At 31.8% G+C, this 22,838-nt stretch overlaps 1 long non-coding RNA gene across 1 annotated transcript; it reads left to right on the forward strand.

The window, feature by feature from the left end:
* Positions 1-180: 180 nt before the first annotated feature.
* LOC128559071 (uncharacterized) lies at positions 181-22,003 on the forward strand. Its single transcript, XR_008372117.1, has 4 exons — positions 181-606; positions 17,472-17,607; positions 18,199-18,367; positions 18,639-22,003. It is a non-coding gene; the product is annotated as an uncharacterized LOC128559071 (long non-coding RNA).
* The last annotated feature ends 835 nt before the right edge of the window (positions 22,004-22,838 follow it).

Here is a 22,838-nt window from a genome sequence, read left to right on the forward strand (position 1 = left end):
CTTAAAAAGTATTTGATATTGGCTTTAGGCAGATGTAGAGAGGATGCAGAGTGTAACCAAAGAGTTGAAAGAAATATTTTCGGAACTCTATTGCATGTACCAATCTAATGATTTACTATTCTGTGAAATATGAAGATCGGATAGAAAGAGACATAAAATTCAAATGAGTGAAATTGTTAAAAAGAGCGCCGGAGGTCCCTGCATATACCATAGGACGGAATACCTAAGATGGACCCAAATGCTAGTGAACACAGAACCTTCAAAACGGTATTAATCGCTCTTCATCTTTGACAGAGGCCGATAATAGAATGCATAACTACGAAGGGTGAAAATATAACAAAATTGCTTGAATTAAGCAGAAGTACACATATTGTTGCAACTGAAGCTCCTTGAGATAAATTATGTCCACCATTTTAGCAGAACGATCCATTATATATCATCTAGCTAGCGTGATGTGATATTTAAGGCAGTTATGATCTATGCCTTTGTAAATAATGGAGAAAGGCTCAATACAATTTTTCTTTCATGACAATATCAATAGTATCAAATTTACCTGTGATGACATGACCTGCATGGGAAAAGCAAATCATAAGGTTATACATCACAGTAAGTAGGGATATCTGTTTATACAGCTAGGTCTGAAAGATCTTTATTATAAATATAGCATTTTTGTTATTTTTATTATTACAGATACAGGACCCTTCAGTTTCTCTGGGACATGCCTATTCCGAATTTTACTTAGAACATCGATGAAGTCAATAACTTTATAACGAAACACAAGAAAGTGTAAGTCAGATTTTAGACATTTTGAAACATTAAAAAGCTTAACAAATATATTTAATATTTCAAAATATTCAGACACTAACTACATTGCACTATGTAGTCAAATAGTCTTAGTTTTAGTGGAATACAAATAGAGATAACCTATGGATTATCGTGATAAATAAAGTCTAAATATCATTCAAATAATGAAACAAAGGCAACGGAGACGCCAGGAAGGATTTTTGTCAAATTCAATTGTAAATACTTAATACATTGAATAAAATGTAACAATTCAAGATCAAATTAATCAATCTTATATAAATACAATAATATTTAATTATCATACTTATTTATTTAGTTCGATTGTGTCTCTAGTCCGCTTTCTGAACAAAGTACTGGAGTAATATCAGAAGTGACCTACACCAAGTATATAAATTCTAGTATCATGTATCATTATATATGGTACAGACTTTTGCTAAAATATATATATATAACAAAATATAATGACCTGAGTGTGATAGCCTATGATCTTAATCAGTAGTTTCTCAAATTGTACTAACGTAATACTTTTCCGGAAATTTCGTCATGATTTTAAATGGGATTTTGAACAACCTTTGAGCAACGTTTCAAAGTGTCTTAAGCTACTCCCAGTGTTTTTCAGAAGGCATTTGGAATATCACTGGAAGTTGTTTTTTTATCAATTTTTATATATCAATATTTACATGTATTTCGTTTTTGATGACCTAGTATAATACCAATAATTCTTAAGTCTTTAATAGGATTTATACTTATATACATAGTATACTATATTATTATGGTACTATTCAAAACTTATGAAGAGTTTTTGACACATTTTTATTATTACAGTGCAGTAAGTAGTTCTTTTGAAATATTTCAAATGATATGTTGTATATTTTACGATATTTCTAAATATAATTGACATATATATCTCACATCTTGGTTTTCTACCGTCGAATATAGTTCACATTCTTAAAAGCCATGTGAAATTTCATGAGTTTACATCTTAAGATCTGTGTAAGATATCTATATATTTCTTTTTATTGTCAATTTTGCGACTTTTCAATAGTAAATTCTATCATTGAACATAAGACATATCACTATTATACATCTTTTTTGAAACTGAAGAAAAGAGCTTAATTACTCTCATGTACGACTGCATACAGAAATAGTAAAATTCATGCTCAAAGAAGCCAGCCCTTCAAGTTACAGTGTCTGGATGTGTGCATGAACGTCCACATTAGTATTTCACACACAAAAATATTCAGTCAAAGTTTCGTTCCAGATTGAATTGTTTAACAGAGTACAATTTAAGTTTTGCATGACATTTTTCTAAAAAGATCTTTTATCTTAGCTAGTTATTTAACTACGGCTGTCTCCACTTTTATCAAACAGACAGTAGTTCTTAATGATGTCATTGTGTAACGTTCATTATGACATCACAACGTTTACATCATCATACATGGATTGATTCTTTGGAAAGATTATGATGCACTTGACATTATACTTATTCTTGATTTATGCCTAATATAAAACATCTAATTATATTAGGTAGAAACAGAAGTGTTTGACTTTTTGGATTGGAACATTGTATTGGAACAATGAAAATGTAGAGATTGTAAAATATTTAAATTGTCAATGACTGAGACTGGAGCTGGAAGTGACATTTTAGTGCTTTGCCTCGGGGCATGTAATGTAGAGACACTAGATGTCCGAGTCAAATGTTTAAAAATTGTTGAAATAAAGCATGTTCTTATCATATTGTTTGAATTGAAGAGAAAATCAAAAAGGCAATAAACATTTTCCAACTTGAATTCAAATAGGCTGCCATATTGTTTCGTTCAGGTGTTTCATGAGCGGATGAATTTTCAAATCCGTAACATATAGGATTAATATTTTGCTTCATATGACAATTTTACAAAATAAGAGATTATGATATGAACGTGTCATGATGAATAGAATAACAGACGGCTGTCATATGATAACAATGTTATCAGGCTCGGCATATATGGGCGGAAGGGGTCAGTTCGTTTCTCTCATCCCTACCAGCCCATAAAAACATCGACTTGATATCACTGATATCTAAAGACAGTAGCACGTTATTCTCTATGTCTCGATAATAAGGTCCTATTTCGTCTGGCATATCTTCAAATACAACGCATAATATTGGTAACATATTTTAAAACATTGTCACGGTAAGAAAACTCAGCAAACACTTGGCATGAATGAAACTATACTGTTTGGAATATCTCATAACTTGAAAGTAGAATATTCTTTGACTTCTCTCTGAAAAAAGCATTTATTAATTCAATGTAACTGAAATGGAAACGTATATATAAAGTATCTAATATGCAAACACATCCTTCAAAAATATCTTTACACTATATCGACGTATAATACAGCTCATATTATTATTGACTGGTTAATTGACTACAACGTATTTCTAATGTTATTCAGTTAAGAACTCGCTAAATTTAGATTTTGTCTGCAATAAAACGTTTTGCCAAATGTTCTGAACTTTAGCAACGGCTTTCATACGAAATTACGATACCAATGCGTTTCTGACATCAATTGAAAAACTATTTTATTATGTTATGTAGGAGTTTCTCTAAAGTGTTAGTCAAACTATCGAAAATTGTTATAAAACGTAGACACATTATCTGTAATCTAAGTCTCTAAGTTCTGATAGTTTTGCTATCATGTTTAGATGAAATTAAGATGTTGATATTCATCTTGAGTAATGTCCCTTTAAAGATCAGAAAAAAAAATTAAGAACGCTAAATTTAGATTTTGTCTGCAATAAAACTTTATCTAATTAATTAGTTATCCTTTACAAAGAAATGTTGAGATGAGTATTTTTACTACATCAGGTTACCAGAAAGCCATAGTATATACTATATGAATAATATATGAATTTATAGTACGTTAAAGTGAAAGTAGACCCATCGAGTTCTCTAGTGTACTCTTTGTAGCTCCCTTGATTGCAAAATGCTCACGTGGGAGCTATTGTCGCTTTTTGTCTTTCTTCGTGGTTTTTACAAATCGATCAACTTTAACCTTTGTTTAGCCTCATTTATGGAAAATATATTTTGACTCTTTATTTCGTAAAATGATACTAAATTTTCATTTGATATTATATATAGGAGTTTCTCATTTTAATGCATATATGTGTCGTAATAGCTCTCTGTTATTTTTAAGGACAAAAAAATAATTTATCACCAGTGAACTCTGCTTGAAATATTTCCAACTCGAACACGAAAATAAGTTTCTGTACTATATCCAGGTCAAGTGGCATCTATTTTGTTGAAAATGGAAATAAGACAGAGACTATTTGGAAGCTTTCACCATGAACCTTGCTGCAAGCCTTTTTTAACGTATTATGGAGTAAATGGATTGTAGAAACGTAGGCTTATTAGCAGGTACTGAATCTTTTGGTACGTATACAATTCCTGGGATGCAAAATTACACCTATTTGGAAGTGTGCACCAGAAAGCAGTAAGTATTCGGTCATATAAACGCTTGAACTCTATTCCTAGATTAAGTAGTTTCATTTGAATCTTTACTGTACCTGTGTATAAACGTTCATACTGATGATGAACGTTCTGTCAACAACTGAATTCATGGAAGTATAGGAAAAGAGTTGAACACGTGCAGATATTGCTTATTATTTTGCATAATTGTCATTTTGAGGCTTCAAAAAGGTAAAACTTGAAATAATTTGTGCCTCTGAAATAAGATAGATAAATGCTAGTCAGAGTCAGACAGAGCCAAAGATTACTTGCATTAACATTTATCATATTGTTTCAAACTGACGACTTTTCGTCTTATTTTTCGTTATAAGTGTATTTACTTGAGTTTAACCTTAATTAAAATATATTAAAGTCTTATAATATATGCATCAATAGATGCCCATTCTTCTTCTGTGTTGAGTTTGAAGTTCATTTTGTAGGTAAGACATTATATTTTCAATGATTGGTCCAGGTCCCAATTTCACGAAAAAGCTTAAGTATGCTTAGTTAAGTCTGTTATTTTGAAATTGTGCTATTGCTTAAGTTATAATCATTTTATGTTGATTTTTTTCTATAACAATTTATTTATAGCTAAATTATACTATGGTTAGTAGTGTTTGTCTGCAGTACTTATTTCAGTCACGCAAATAAGATATTTCTATTTAAGCACGATATAAGGAACTTAAGTATTTGCTTAAGTATACTTTTTACTTTTATACTCCATTTTCTCTGTAAAGTTCAGAATTGTTGTACTTTGATCTATGAAATAGTCATGTACGGGTTTGATATAGGGGCAACAGTCAACACTGAAGGCGCATAAAGGGCAAAACAGCATTTGAAATAATAGACTTTGCTAAGCAATTACTTAAGATTTTTCGTGAAATTGGGCCCAAGTGAATTAATTCTAATTTGTGATCATTACCCTGGATTTTCAAATCAAACAAAGAAACAGTCATATAGGTTATTATAGAACTGAAGGTATCGTAACTACATTGAACAGGGTCGTAGAATATGTTGTGGCTTTTACTTCTTCCTGTATATTTTCAAATGAAACAGAACAAAATGGTATCAATATTAAAACACCGTCACGGAAAACCCTGCTTGAAACCTATGGAATTATACTTTTTTGTTAGAATGTTTATGAACCTCTTTACAGAATATTTCTAGAATTTAAATGTGTGTTTACCCTATACTTCTATATTGCCATACGAAATAGCTCATATAATCATCATTTATTTGATTACAATTTTAGAAAGAATAAAAGCATATATAATCACAAACGGTCGTTCCTGCCAAGACTTTTGATCCAGGAATCTGGCTTGATCTTTTCAATATATTACGACTGCCTTACCCGTTTATCTTGTTCAGTGAGGTCTGCACTTCCCTTTAAAAATATATATTCTGAGATCATTACTGCAAATGTGAATAAGATATGTTAAGGTACTGTTTAGTATCAGTAAAGAATTATAGAAAAATATCCACTTACTAACGCATTTTCGTAAATAGCAAAAAATGAAAATTTCTTTAATTGATCTGTGGAGTAACATAACCGTCAACATAGCTTAAAATAATATATTGTTCTGTTTGACAAAAGCAAAACCTGCGTGCATAAAACATGATGGCATCATAAAGTTGCTTCACCGATATCTAAACAGTGCTAGCATAAGGTAAAATATGAAACAGAAGGCCATCATAGCCCTTTATTGCTCGCCGGGTTTTCACAGCTTGCTTTAACAGTTTAAGTAGAGGCAAACGCAAAGCAAATATATTAAAATTGTTTCAACTTAGTAATTAGTAATGACATTGAACAGAATGATTTGAAGTATTTTAGGTATAAGTTCACTGAACATTACTCTGAAATTATTACAAAGTTTTGCAAGCAGTCTATTGGGAGATGATTATAGTTTTTCTTTCGATTTCTGTGACAATCTTAACTCTACATGTATGACCTAGATTTGAATGAATCTGACAGAGTAGCCACTCAAGAGACATTGATGTTATTGGCTTGCTGGTTGAGGGTATGAAATGTTCTTTAAACAAATTCGTCAAGGTTCGTATTTAAATAACAGACGATAGAGTTTCAACGATTACATAACCTGATCATGTTCTGACCTAAAATGAAGAGTGAAGGGTTCGCATACAGATGAGGCATATTAAACGGTGGGATACAGTTATGATTATTTTGATAAATAATGCATTAAGGTTACGAAGTAGCCTGTGAGAAACAAAAATCAAACAACACCAAATCATAGAAAGAAAAATTTGTTTGACATGAAAATTGAACAGCATGTAAAAGATGTATATTACTTTACGAAACAAGTGTCAGTATACTGACATAAACATTGAATTCCAGAAAATGACTGCCTATAGGGGCCCAACTTCCGGACAGTCAAACACATTTAAAAACTCACCATTTTCAAAGAACTGTTACACATGTTCGTTTTGATGCATTTGCAATAGCGTGCGAGTGGTGAAATTTCACACAACAAGGTGGAACACAGTTTTCAGCAATTGTTTATCTTTATTTCTTTACAAATGGCATTCATTTTCAAAGGGAAACAACTTTTTCTCGATGATTACTTAAAATAACCGGAAAAAGCTGTCTCCCTTTGAATATGAATGCCATTTGTACTTTAAAGTATTCTGAAAAAGTTGTCTCCCTTTGAAAATGAATACCATTTGTAAGGAAATAAAGATAAACAATTGCTGAAAACTGTGTTCCACCTTGTTATGCGAAATTTCACCACTCACACGCTATTGCAAATGCATCAAAACGAACATGTGTAACTATTCTTTAAAAATGGTGAGTTTTTAAAAGCGTTTAACTGTCCGGAAGTGGAGCCCCTTTAGGCAGTCCTTTTCCGGAATTCAATGTTTTTATAAGTATACTGACACTTGTTTCGTAAAGTAATGTATATGTTTTACATGCTGTTCAATTTTCATGTCAAACAAATCTTTCTTTCTATGATTTGGTGTTGTTTGAGTTTTGTTTCTCAAGGCCTGAATCTCATCCTTAAGTGGTACTCACAAAAAAAACAACTTTCATAAAATAAGGACACAACCTAGGGCCACGGTGTATAATTACATGTGTAGCTCACAGTTACTTTATCTTAAACTTGAGAAGAAAGAGGGAGAGAGTATAAACGAAATAAATTCCCGCTAAATTAGCTATTACATATAATGGCCGACTACCGCATTGTACTTAAACATTTTATATAAATAGGGCAAATATAAGATAACAGTTTATATATATTCTAAATACAATTTGGAAAGTCGGAGAAACATGAGCATAACTTTTTCTGACATGTAAAGAAAGATGTCATACAAAACTTTACTCCGTAGATATTAAAAAAGATTTGGAATAAAAACCTTAAGGAAAGTTTCGAAAATGTTATTTTATGTTTTGTTCCTTTGGATTACAATGCACATCCCTTTTCCAAAGATGTAATAAAATGATATTTGTGATGAGAAAATGAAAAGATATTATTTTTCTCCTTATGAGGAGTTTTGAATAACAATGAAGTTAACATGACTTCTGGGGCTGTATTCATAAAGCATCTTAAGTATAACTATCAGAAATTGATTTTTCACTTAAGTATTACTTAGGTAAGAAATTTATTTTACTTAAGTATATTTTTCATTCATAAAACAACTTAATAATTCTTGGCTTTTATTGTGGACGAAAACATTAAAAAAGAAAAAAAAACAATAATTTCAAACAGATCGCGGGTTGCCCGCAAAACTGTAGTAACTCATTCTTTTGGGGAAACTCACTTTTTGATTTTTTTAAGTATTTTCATATAATACACCTGCAGAAAAATTATAGGGTTATATTCCCAAAACTTTTGTTGTACAATTAAAATGCAACATAGATGTAACTCAAAATAACAAAATGTAATTCCCGCAGGACTGTTGTAAGTTGACTTACTGCAGAATTGCTGGAAACAGATGGTCATTTGTCAATAAGAAAGAAATGACTTACTGCTATATTGCACTGATAAGAATTTTGAACTGTTTTAGTTATACTCCTAATTTGCTTCTTATAGTAAAGCCTTTAACAGAACTTACATGCAAGGATGTGGTAAGAGAGTCGAAATGAATTTTTAACCCAATGCGTCTCCTACAGAAATGCTTCAGAAAGCTTTTTCATACAAATTCAATAGTTTGTAGTGTAATCAATAGTTTACATTGACTTTTAGTAAATAGAAAAACTGACCAGCAATATGCATGTACCATCATCGTATGAGTATAGGTTGCACCTTTTTACCGAAATTCTGGTCAGTAAGAACCAATTTGCCCTGTACATGGGTACAGGACAAACCACATTTTTCCCTGGCTAAAACAACATTAAGAAAATCTATTTTTGTTTACACCACATACCTTTACATTGCAGACAATTCATGAGGTGTAACTACCTAGGACACGGTCATAAAAGCAGGTCTCATGACCTGTTGCCTTTAATAAAGTTTTAACAAAATGTAAAATTAAGAGCTCCCTTAAAAGCTTTAAAGAAATGCACATTTTCATTTATATATTTAGCAGATAATCAGGAGATGTTTTAGAAGGTGATGAGATCAAAAAAAGTGTTGAGAAGTTTGAGATAGTTTGGACAAAACTTTAAATACCTCCGATTTTAGTAAGTTCTTTTCACAACTTTGTCAAAATTACGGGTGATGCAACAATGACCAAATGAGGCCGGGAAAAAAATGCATTTTCTTACAAATTTACATGGTTTTGAGATTCCTTTTTTGCGACCAATACATGGTTATAAGCATTTTTTCAGAAATCTGTATATATTTTACACTGTGTCTTATACACGAATGCGACCTACACTCATACGTCATCATGACAGTATGTTTTGCTCCCCTATGAGCAAGACTTTCTGAAATTCGTACAAGCAGTCTGATGCAATGATAGTCTATCAAATTTGACCACCTACTGGAAACTCAACTCAGTATCAACTGATTTGTAACATGTGGTTGGATCATGAAATAACATTTTCCACCCATGGAAGTGATATTATATTTATATAATACAAAATTTGATTCATATATAGCTTAACTGGTAGTGAGGCAACTCGGAGTAGGGACAGAACAATAAGACTTTTTGTTTGAATCATAAATGCCATGTATCTGTTTTTCTTATTTTTTCTCTCTGTAAACATGCCACTGTCCATAATCTCCATTTATATGTTATTTATTTCATATCATTCAGATGTGAAACATTCTTTTTTATGCTTCAGTATTTCATATCTTATAATCTGCCTAGGACAGAATCTGTGAGGAACTAATATTATGTTAACTTTATATGAATGAAATATATATCCCATATAAATGATAGTGTCTACATGCAGCAGTGAGAACAATGCCAGAGTAACAGTAACTTTATAGTGCTGCTTCACTGGAATGTCACCCTGTAGATACATGCAAAACTTTAACCAGGATTTTCTAAGTCCAAAAGATGGCATAATTTGTCCTAAATACAAGTCAGAGTTATGGAACTTGACCCAGTGAGGTTGGAAAATGACCTAGAAAAAGAAAAAATAAGTCTCAAAGCTAAATGTCTTTAAGTTATACGTACTTGCACTGAAAAACTTTAACCAGGATTCTTTGGGCATAATTTGGCCAAAATGTATGTCAGAGTCATGGGACTTCATGCTATCACCTACATTTATAACCCCAAAGAAATCTAGTAAGTTCCAATTCCATATCTGCATTTGTTTTTGGAGAAAGTAATTTGCATGTAAAAGTTTAACCAGGATTTTCTAAGTCAAAAGTGGGCATAATTTTGCCAAAATACATGTCAGAGTTTTGGGACTTGACCCAGTATGGTTGATAGTTGACGTAGAAAAGAATAAAATAAGTTTCAAAGCTATATGCCTTTAAATGATTGCCATATGTACTTGCATGCAAAACATGCATGGTGTGACGCCGACGCAGATGCCAGGGTGAGCAGAGCTGAGTTATGGAACCTGCACACTGCATGTCATATCATCACAGTGAACAAGTGTGTGAAGTTTCAATCCATTCCTATTTGTTGGTACTGAGATACCACAATTTGCTTACATGTAAAAACTTAACCAATAATTTCTTAGTAAAAAAAGGACATTTAGATTTCGAAAAAGAGTTATCGGAGGACAGCCTTGTCAACTGAATGAATATAAAAGTTGAAAAAGGGGCATACTTCTGTAAAATTGCAAAACAATGTTATGGAACCTGTGCAAGTATATCAGCTCATGACAACGAACAATTATCTTAAGTTTCAATCCATTCCCATTAGCGTGTTCTGAGTTGTAAGTTACATAACAGTTTTACATAAAAAAAAACTTAACCAAAATGGGACGCCGGCACCACCAATGAATGAATCCAATAGCACTACCTTTTCTTGGAATAGTTGATGTAACAAGAACTGTCCATAAGACAACACCCTTAACTTTTCTCAGTGTTTGACTCTTAATTAGAGCATTGCCAGTAAAAGGGACATAAATCTGTCAAAATTCAAATCAAGAGTTATGTGAATTGTTTCTTATGTTGTAGCATTTAATGTAAATAGCTATTTTAAGTTTCAAGTCAATAGCTTTGATAGTAACAAATATATTAGACGTTATATAAAACTTTAACCAGAACAATTAAGTGGAAAAGGGAAATAACTCTGTCAAAAATTAAAAGTTAAAGTATGTGGATTTTTTCTCCTGGTGTAGACTTTGAAAGTGAAACTATTTCAAGTTTCAAGTCCAAATCCTTGATAGTAACAGAGATATTTGACTTTATCAAAAACGTTAACCAAACAATTTTAAGTTAAAAAGGGGCATAAATCTATCAAAATTCAAATCAGAGTTATGGGGATTGTAAACTTTGATAGTAAATAACCATTTTAAGTTTCAGTTTCAAGTCAATAACTCACATAGTAACAGAGTATTTGACTTTATTAAAAACATAAACCAACAGCAACGCTGACACCGACACCGTGGCGAGTGTAATAGCTCTATATTTTCTTCAAAAGGTCGAGCTAAAGAGTGTGTAATAATAATGTCAAACTTGCTTCTATATTGATTTGCATGCATGTGTACACAAAGATGCCAGGTTCTCATAATTTGAGTAATTTATGCCAAGTTAACCAGACTTCAACAAAATCCACTATCCTGTCGCATAAATAGAAATTTTCTCTGAATATGTGGAACTTGCTAACGTACTTGCCCTGCAGGATTAAATTGTGATTTTTGACCAAACATATGAATATCCGATTCAAAAAGCTTTGCAGAAGCCAGATAGCTAAAAGATGTAAAAGGAATCGTAACTATATAATTCATCCCTTGATTCTTGATCTACCATATATTATGATTGAATTAGGTACACCCTCGGCAGTCAAGAAATGAGTAATACTCCGTGTACTGCTTTTAAGGGACTTCAGAAAAGACATGTCTGCAAAACAATTCTCCTAGCAGGATAAGTACAAATTGAAGTTGGACAAGTGAAAATTCTAAGCAGTCATCCTTCAGAACTACAATTACTTTCAAGGAATTCGTCGAGCCCTGTTATAGAAATTCCACTGTTACATTCATATTATTTGTTATATTACTCTCATTACAAAAGTCATGGGTATTTATACCAGTCCACTCATTTAGTTCAGGAGATAGACTACAGGACTATGGCTTAAAAGTTCAGTACTTATAACATGTAATGCTGTGACAAAATAATTGTGATGTACAAACACCCGCAGTTTCAATCTTCTTTAAAAAGGGAAAATAAATTAGAATATGTGCAAAACAAGTTTATTATTGTTAGCAGTCTAACGAAGTTGTTGCTAGAAGTATAGGGGTGTGATTTTATGGAAAAGTAAATAACTATACCAGAATTGTCATTAAAATTACTGATTGAGTGCAAATGTTACAATGCAGACAGTTCATATTCACCAAGCCGTTTCCAGATTTTTCAGTTTATATAAAAAAGAAAGCAAAAGAAAAGTTAGAAATGCATAATTTTAAGTTTCATTTCAAATGCAAAAAGTAGTGACTGATACCAATGTAAATTATTTGTAGTCTAGAATACTGCGAAAGAGTTGTAACTTTAAATACAACTTTTTTGTTAGTCAAGTTACAACACTTTTGCGATAATGACTTGACTGCTAAAAGTTAGAAAAGTCATGCAATATAGTTGTAATTGCAAGTCAAATATCTCAGATAAGTATAAATCTAGACATAAAAGAAGAATTTATTTTAATAAGTCATTGAAATTTTTCCAACTTATCTTCAAGTTTTGTCAAGTAAGCTGTTTTTTGTAATAAAAGAAAGTTTTTAACTTTTCCTGAAAAGTTTCAAAAATGAAGTTACCGCAGTTTTGCGGGCAACCCTCGAGAAACAACATGCACAATTACGTTTAAAGTGCTTTTATCTGAAAAACGACACTTTAATCGTACTAGTGACGCCATTTTGTTTTCTGACTTAAGTCATTTCTTACGTATCATAAGTTTAAGCTGATTTATGAGTACGACTAAAGTTTTTTACTTAGACTTAAGCTGAAATCACCACAAACTTAAGTAAAATCTTCAACTTAAGTCAAAATTTATACTTAAGATGCGTTATGAATACGGCCCCTGGTTTCAAGGCTAAACTTAGATTATGTCTCTGAATCTAAATGGATTAAATATCTACAAACAACCTTTCCATTAGCTTTAAATGATTACAGAATACAAGCCCATTGTTTTACAGGCTGATGTAAGACGGCATCTTGTCATGTCAGTGATGAAACAATGTACGATAATAGAAATAAAGTGCGATGTTTTTGTATCGAATGACGCTAGGTCTAATTAATTATGTAAATGTAATATATGTTCTTTTGTATATTATACTTAACCTAATGGTATTTGGGCCAGTTTCTGTAAGCTCCCACGTTTTTTTTTTCTATTTCATATTCCAGAAATTTGGCAAAGCTTCATCTACTGAAGCCTTTAATGCACTCATTCTGGAATCTTTTAAGAACGGATATCGCTTTCTAACTCAATTATGGAACCCTCCTTCTTTGAAACTATCATTGGCTTCGAATGAAATTTTACTCAAATGTTGCAATATTGACAGTCAGATTTTAGACGTTTCCTTATATATCAGTTCTAAGTCAAAAGAAGGCTTGCTGTAACACTTTTTCCCGATATGACGATTTATACAAAATGTAGGGAACCCACTCGGTCATTTTATACAGCATCACAAAGATGAAACACAAGTTATAAAACATAAGTTCACAAGATTATATAGAACGTTAAGTACATTAAACCTAGGATAGTGTATGAGTTTTATTACACTGTGGCGACTTCAAGACAATGGCTATTACATTGTCAATGCGTTTGTGTTTTTGATGATAAATTTGTAGTCGTTGCTGATATTATCGGTTTATATCAATTATTATATGTTCAGTTGCTAAAGTAATTCCAGAAGTAAATAAACACTGCGAATTGTATTCTTATAGCCCTTTATACATATTCAGGTACAACATGGGTATATACAAATGTCACGTTTGGAAGAAAACACGTTTCTTCAAATACACCATTTTCTTTGACTATAATAATTTTAGATATTACTCATACTGTGGAACAGAATCACTGATCATGACTTATTTCCTTAACGATAAACACATAGGAGAGTCTTTGTTTATGCTGTGGTTATGGTATCATTGTTGTCAATTCCAAGTTCTTACTTATATGTCAAATTCCGTCTTAAAAAATTTAGTAAGTACAAAAAAATCATTCAAAGAAGTGAAGTAAAATTTTGCATAATGTTACATGGAACTGTGTTTAAAACATTAAGTAAGTTAATTTCGGTACGTATGTTTCAGAATAACACAAACAAAATCATTTTAACATCAATGTACAAAATAATTATGACAGAAATTTACAGTAACACTTGATGTGTGAGATGTCGCGAGAAAAACAACAAATAAATGAAATGTTCTCCCAACATTTGATGTTTGAACTTTGGCGAAAAGTTACAATTTAGATAGGTTCGTCATACGAGGTATGCACTATTTGTTTGGAGCACACCGGTGATGCATTGATGTTTATATGTCATATTTGTAAAGGAAAATATTTTCTGTTGAGTGACTGACTTTGTTGCAGCAATATCATGAATAATATCATTACTCATAAGACCAAATAACATACAGATACGATACGCGACATACTTCTTGATTTCAGGAAATGCTCAGTTTATAGTAATGAAACCGATATATAGTATCAAGCAAGTGCATAACAATAGATGCATTTTTGATAGTTTGACACTATTTCATAGACCTGCACATTGAAATGTTTTGAAACAGTCAACAGGAGGGATTTGGCGTTGTGATATATTTGAACTTGTTTATTTCAAACAAAATGGTTAAAATGTTCCAGTACCACCAAAATGTACATAAAATGAATATCTAGCATAAATTATGAGCAGTTTGGATCGGAATATGCCAATTCCGTTTGAGTAACAAGATAAGCATTTGTAGGTAATATAGAGGTCGAAAAAACTGAATTGTGACAAGAATTAAATTTTCATTTAAACATAAACTATATAAGTCCTTTTAATTTTCAAAAATAAGGTTTTTGTACCATGATTTTTCCAAGGACTATTAAGCGAAATTGACATTTCATCATAACTTCGATTCTATATATATGTAACACGTAAAAGGCAGCCATTCTGATACAGAAAGTATTCGTTACATTCGAAACCCTCAGAATGAAAATTGAGAGTAATAAATTTGATTTTAAAAGAAATAAAAGCCGCATTGCAATCATTATCTTAACACACTTTAATATGAAAATGACTTTAACTTAATTAAAAAATAGTCCATATTGTTGACGTGGTTTTCAACGGACATTATTTAACAAAACAACATACATCAACAAAAATAACAGACATAAACATCGACAAAAACATCACCGTCCTTTAATGAACCACACGAAATATTACATCTAAATCACTGCAATGGTTTCAGCATTCAGTCAAAATCTTGGTATTGGAGTAAAGTTCTACTACAAGCCAAAAATTGATATATTGACCAAGAAGTTCAATAATAAAATTTCGAGCTATTTTCCCAATGCAAAATCCTTTCGTTTTTTCATTATCAGAGTTTTGATACTACTCAAAGGTTCAAAACCTATACCACAGTTTGTTTGGTATAATGTTTAGTGACTACATCATTCCGATATAATTTTAACATCCTAGAAACTCCGGCTTTTCTTGCTGAACTCTGGCTACTCTGAACAGGTGTAGTTAAATTACTAGCTAAAATAAAAAAAAGTCTGTTTAGAAAAATACAGTGCAGTAAGTAGTTGTTTGCAATATTACATATGATATAAAGTATATTTTTACGATATTTATTAACTGTATTATAGGCCACATATTTATCTACGACTGTGAGAACATTCATTAAAATCTACATTGTAGAAAATTTTCTATTCGCGGACATGTTATGGCTTTGTCAACATCTTTTTGAGGGAAACATTAATTAAATTAATTTCAGAAGCGGAAAATCATTCACAATCAAAAACACTTTATCCTGTGATGTTCAAAATTTAATATACGTTATTAGATGTTGTGGCTACCAGAAAGAATATATTGGTGAGGCAGGGGATTTTTTACGCAAACGAATAACTGTTCACCGACAACAGATAAGAGACAAAAACACACGAATGCTATATGTCAGTGAACATACCGACACATGTGCTGGAAAAAGATAACCACCATTTATGATCTTTCCATTACATAAATTACAATCTACAAATGCGATTTTAAGAAAAGAAAAAGAACAATTCTTTATCAATATATTTAAACCAGAGCTTAATTCAAGACATAACTAACAAATGCAAATAACTAGTCAAGAGTAACGTCCCTTTATTTTTGACGTCATTTGACGTCGTTTCTATGCAACGTTATTGACGTTATTTTCACTCCTGTAGATCTGCACAAACAGTGAAACCGGTTGAATTCTTTTATATTTATTATTGGACAGAATCTAAATAAACCGCATATGTTATATTACTGGATCTCCTTCAATTTCTTCTTTTTATATATATATATCACATCTTGGTTATCTACCGTCGAATATAGTTCACATTCTTAGCAACCATGCGAAATTTCATGAGTTTACATCTTAAGATCTGTTTAAGATATCTATATGTTTCATTTTTATTGTTATTTTTGCGACTTTCTTTTATTGAACATAACATTTATCACTATTTTACATATATGATATTATATATACAAGAAATTACTCTCAAGTACGACTGCATACATAGATAGTCAAATCCATGCTCAAAGAAGCCAGCCCCTCAAGTTAACGTGTTTGGATGTGTGCATGAACGTCCACATTAGAATTTCACAAACAAAAATATGCAGTCAAAGTTTCGTTCCAGATTGAATTTTATAACAGAGTCCAATTTAAGTTTTGCATGACATTTTTCTAAACATGTTTTTTTTATCTTAGCAAGTAATTTAACTACACCTGTTTCCACTTTCATCAAACAAACAGTAGTACTTAATGACGTCTTTGTGTAACGTTCATCATGACATCACAACGTTTACATAATCATGCATTGATCGATTCTCTGGAAAGATTATGATGCACTTATGCCTAGGATAGGACAGGCGTCCGGTTACCGGTGGGCTAGAATGCTGGCTAGGTGTATTGGTAAACAAACAGTAGTACTTAATGACGTCTTTGTGTAACGTTCATCATGACATCACAACGTTTACATAATCATGCATTGATCGATTCTCTGGAAAGATTATGATGCACTTATGCCTAGGATAGGACAGGCGTCCGGTTACCGGTGGGCTAGAATGCTGGCTAGGTGTATGGTAACCGGACATCTAGACACTTCCATTTATAAAATGGTAACAGTTTTTGTTGTGGGTCTCATTAGTCATGTAATTACTCTCTTGCCAGTATTGTTGAATCAGAATGTTTTGTAACTGGATGATTGAACATGGATAGTGGGAAAGAAGGATATTTAATGAAAAAAATGCAATATTTGAGACTTGCTGTGTGCAATACAATTTATTATTATTTAATTTTAAAAAATAGATTCTTAATATAATAACTTTCAAAGTATTTGTTAATGAAACCTTTCACAATCACATCATTAATCTAGTATTCAGTTTTTCATTTTTAGTGATGTTTACAGTACATGTAATGTATCTTCTTTCAGAAAATATTCTTTTTTCCTTTGATGGTTCATTCCACTACAGCTGGTTGGTATACCCTACTACAGACAGGAAATCGGTCCTGTTTACTTTGAGATCTCAACAAATGTAACATATTTTAGATGTGCTGTGAGGGCTCAGGTAAGTAACATGAAGCTAATGGTTCCTATTATGATTTTAATGCAATATATTATTTATTAATACCTCTGTCTAGGTTTTGTTGAAGACAATACAAAATAAGTGTACTTCTACACTAATGAGTTGTACAATGTATGTACATGTACTATAAATGACTATTGAATGGCTTAAATTGAATTTGATTTCAACAAGCCGGTTTTGAGGAAGATCATTTGGTGAAAAGTCTTCATTATATTGGCTATTAGCCTGAGAAAAGCCTGTGGCACTCAATGATTACATGGATAATTTGAATGCTTAACACTGCATGTACATGTGTAAAAGTATATGTTGATGATATCTCAGTTATAAATAGTTTTAAAGAATAGGAACGTTGATTAATTATTTGAAGAAAGTCAATTAATTGTAATTTCATTTAACTGTAATGTGATTATTTTCAAAATTAATTAACCCGTCCTTGACTTAGAAGTTGTGAGGTGATTGATTGTTTTACCAATTTCATTGCACCAAGAACATGGTATAGAATGAAGACTGTAAATGTTCCTGAGACTCATGAAGATAACAGATACTTTTACCAAAAACTTAATCTTTTTTCAGGAAGGCAAGTGTGTTTGATCTTGTTTATGAAAGCGACTCAGTTGGTAAAGGGACAGACAACGTTTGAGCATGGTAGATTACTACCTGTATTAGTACTCCATACTGACAAGGCTGCTGTCCAGAATAGACATAACATCTTGCTGTGGTATGGTGTGGAGAGTTTCACTGGGTAACAACCATCTTTGTTAGCTGTTAAAACAATGTATACTTTTTACCCTTAGACTGCATGAGGCAGATACGTCTGCCTTTGCAATTAGTGCAGATTAAGATCAACCTGCACATCTGTGTTGTCTGATAATGATCTGCACTGTTTGATATTCAGTTACTAAAGTTTCTATGAGAAGCCCCTATAAGTTATAAATGGTACTGTCTCTACTGAAAGATGGAGTAGTCTATTTTACAATTATTTAAAATAAAATGTTTTACTTATTTGTTACAAGGTATCACAGACCAGTTGAATATTCAACAATGATCGCGGGCCATGCGGAGTTTGAATCTGACTGGCACTTTTGAATTTAGAAAAATCTATAGAAGAGAGTGAATACTGAGACATTCAATACATGATATTGCAGACACAGTGTATCAGTCATCAAAGAAAGATCATAACATTGACAAGTTGGTCAACAATGATTTAAATCCTGTCACATTCTACCAGTGGAGAAATATCTCATCACAATATTTAAACTTTTGACGAACATAACCAAGTACAGTCAAACTCGCTTTATACGAACTCTTCGGGAGCTGGGAAATATGCTCGTATCAAACGAAATTCGTATTAACGAGTGTATGACTCCCGGATAATTTGCCCGAGCAAGTTGGGCAGTATCACCGATATCGCCGGTGAATAGCTTCCGATAAATAAAAATACAGTAGTGAATAGATGTTCATTAGTAGTTTTAATTGATCAAGTGAGTGTATTCAGTTAACAGTGAAACAAGTCAACAAAATTCATACTTAAACTCGTAAAAATATATGAAAAATAAATTTTACTGTACAAATGTATTGAATCATCAAGTGTTTATAGCACATATAGATCTAGCACATATAGATACACAGGAAACGTACAATGAAATTATATTTTCATGGACAGGTGTACAAATGACAGTGACTATCGCTCAATTGCTAAAGACATTATTACTTGAATTCGATTGTGATGAATAAAATAACTGCATGCATAGTGTTAATCTCTTTATTATGTATTTATCGATTACAGGTGATAATCACTTCGACTAAATATCAGCACTGTACGGATTCAAACTGTTAAAAGACCAAGCGAAGCAAAAATATGGCCGCCGACATCTTAAAATAGTTCGTATAAAAAAATGGAAACTTGTAACATTTTAGCTCATTGGGACTTCCAAAATGTGTTCGTATCTCCCGAAAATTCGCGAGTTCGCTATATCCGAAATAATTTTACAAAGAAATAGAAGGACTCAGTCGGGGAATCCGGGTTTTGTTCGTTATTGCCGAAAATTCGTATCCAGCGAGTTCGTATTAAGTGGACTCGACTGTATTACTACTTTATCATGTCTGCAGAAACACCTGGAATTGTTAGTGTTAAATGTGACAGTCTAGTTAAGACAGTTAACTTACTAAAATCTACTACCCCTAAAGGTGCAATACCAAACAAATATTATTGACATGGAATGACACAAGCTTGACAATGGTACCTGTACACATCAGAGAATACTATTTGTCTGAAAAGCCAAAGGACTCAGTTTGTCCCAAACCACTTGTTCTGAAAATTGAAATTGTGATTGACGAGGACATTTCTGAGAACTGGAAAAAGTGAAGTGAATGTAAAAGATAGAAATTGTTGTTGAATTCAAACGTTTTAATACACAACACTTTAGCCTGTTTTGCTGTTCATATAGGTGTGTTTAGCTGTTAAAGTTAAACATCAAGTAAAGGTTGCTTCAAAGCAAACATTGAAAAAGAAAAATAAGTTGTTATGATTTAAACAAAAATGTGTGCAATTTTGAACAAATGGTTGCTCACTGATTTTTTTCAACTTTTACATACATTAATATTTCATTTGGGTTAAACATTCTATAGTTTAGAATTTCATTCATGTGATATAGTGTAGGCTTTAAGTATTACATAACCGCCATATAAGATTCAGTGATTACTTTCAATGAATAATTATAAATGATAAATGTTTATCAAAATATCCAAAAACGCGTTTCTTCGACTATGTTTTACAGATGATGCTATAGTACATGCAGTTAACTCAGTCAAAAGAGCCCCATTCTGAAAGCTAGGGTTCCCGGGTTAGAAGCACAGAATGACTACATATGTTTCTCACTGTTAAGGTTCTTAATGTAATGTCTTTCTAATGATAAAATATCCTATTTCATAAAATTATGGTAATGATATCTCATAGAAATTAAATTGTAGAAAGTATAGTACTTGATAACTGACATTGTACACTCATTTTCATAGCTTCATCGCAAGAAGATTGTCTGTCATGCTTTAGCAGAAACATGATAAAAGTACAATAGATTCTTCCATTTTTGGATTGCAATATATTTATAAAAAATATTCTGTTTAGCGCAATTTTCCGGTATTTTAGATTAACAATTAAAAGATTCACCAATATGGGAATACAATGTATGTAAAGTGTAATTTTATATAACATAACTTTCATATTGCATACGGCAGGGCGATACCTTCATCTATACATTTGGATCTGTGTTTTATACCACAACATAGTTTTGTAAAAAGTATATATCGTGGTTGAATTGTGAAGTCTAGCGTTAAGACAAACAATTACCATACACATACCTTTAATCGAATGACAAGAGCAGAAAAGAACGTTATATAAGGGTAGCTTATCTTAAATACGTGTGAAATTTAAGTGCAAAAAAAATACATTTATCAATAAAATTTAGAAAAAAAGCACAGAATTGCAAGTCTGGTGCTTTTCCTTTACGACTGAATATAGCATGCATACAACTGACAAGTATTAAAACGTTTTAACCAAAACCAACACATATGTACTCATTCGCATATTGAAGAAAAATTGTATTATACTTATAATAAGTGAAATAAAAGACTTTTTCAAATCTTAGTAATCCATTATAAAATATAAAATTCATTCTTAATGCTTTGAAATATCAACATACTAAATAATGAATTTTGTTAACAAAACTGGTTTATTTAGAGCGATTGAAAGAAAGAATAATGGATATCAAGCAAATCAAATTACAATAAACAGGAACTAGAATTACACAGAAAATGCACATGGAAACGGAGCCTAGTTCTAGCAGTCTTGCCTTTTTCAATCTCATCATAGTGAAAACATTTAAATCGTAGCCAGTTAAACACATTTCTCGATGGAAAAACTACATAATTTCCAGTAAAATCTAACATGAACCCTTCCTTTATATTTTTATCACTTTTCTTGACAGGACTAAGGACCAGCTCTATTACAATATACATGTCCCTATTATAAAGCTCTTTTAACTATAGATAATTTCAGCAACTGTTCGTTAATGAACTGATAACGCTGTAAATTTTTTACCATAATGTATTTATCTTGGTCAGTTTTGGTGATAAAACAATAACAATAAAAATGGTACCAAAATAGGGTTTTGACCGTGCACTTTTTGTGAGCAATATTCTTACATTAATAAACTATAAGAATATTCTTGAATACTAGTGAAAATGTACAAAATGACGCTATTGTGTTTAGAATAGAATTTTCTACGTTTCAAATCAATACTAATTTATCGAACAATTTTGATTTGGTCTTAAAATCTCTCAGTATTTTCTTCAAAAGTATTTTGTTACCCTGAAGTCCAATTATAAATCTATAAAATAGACGTTATATTTGTAAATTGTAAGCTGAACTTCCGTGCAAATCAACTTTACCTATTATTTTAGCAGAAGACAGATCAACAAGAAAATAACCACTTATTAGGGCCCGATGAAACAGGCGAGAGACAAATATAATAATAACCAGCTGTGGAAAAGATAAAGAAGTAAAGAGTCTTTCGTCTGTTCCGCCATACAAAAATCAAAAAACTGTATATATGTTGAAGACTATATATGCAACAAGGGTGTACACTTTGTTCCCATGGAAATACAAATGACTTGTCTGAAAACTGCATAACCAAACCTGACGTAAATATTTAAGAAATCATAAGTTCCCAAACGTAGTTTATCGTAGAATAACCCGAGTTTTGGCTTTATATGCGTAGAAATACAGATCAGCTCACGCAGAAAACCCATTCTACTCGATCCTCGGAGGATGGTCAAAACGAGTACCAAGGCTCCAACTCGAAATTTCTTCGATTCAGCCATTTTCCGTCAAGGAATTTCGCTATCTGACTCCGAGGATTTATACAAAGTCACTCAAAGGAAATCCTCGTAGTGACTCGAGATGAAATCCAATTAGCGGAATACACACCTATAGTGGTTCCTTTCGTTTCCGAGTCACTTAACGGAATTCCTTCAAGTGACTCCGAGACGAATAATTAATTACCTATACAAATTTAAATGGGCCTTAGAGTAACTTCGAGGACAGATTTCAGATTAATCGGAGCAGGGTGATTATATTTTACATAGTATTTCTAAATAAAAATAATACTGTAGTATTTTTATCCTACTTTAAAATAAACCATTTTCCTGTTTACTTA

The sequence above is a fragment of the Mercenaria mercenaria genome, chromosome 8 (assembly GCF_021730395.1).
Source record: "Mercenaria mercenaria strain notata chromosome 8, MADL_Memer_1, whole genome shotgun sequence".
In the NCBI taxonomy this organism is placed as follows: Eukaryota; Metazoa; Mollusca; class Bivalvia; order Venerida; family Veneridae; genus Mercenaria; species Mercenaria mercenaria.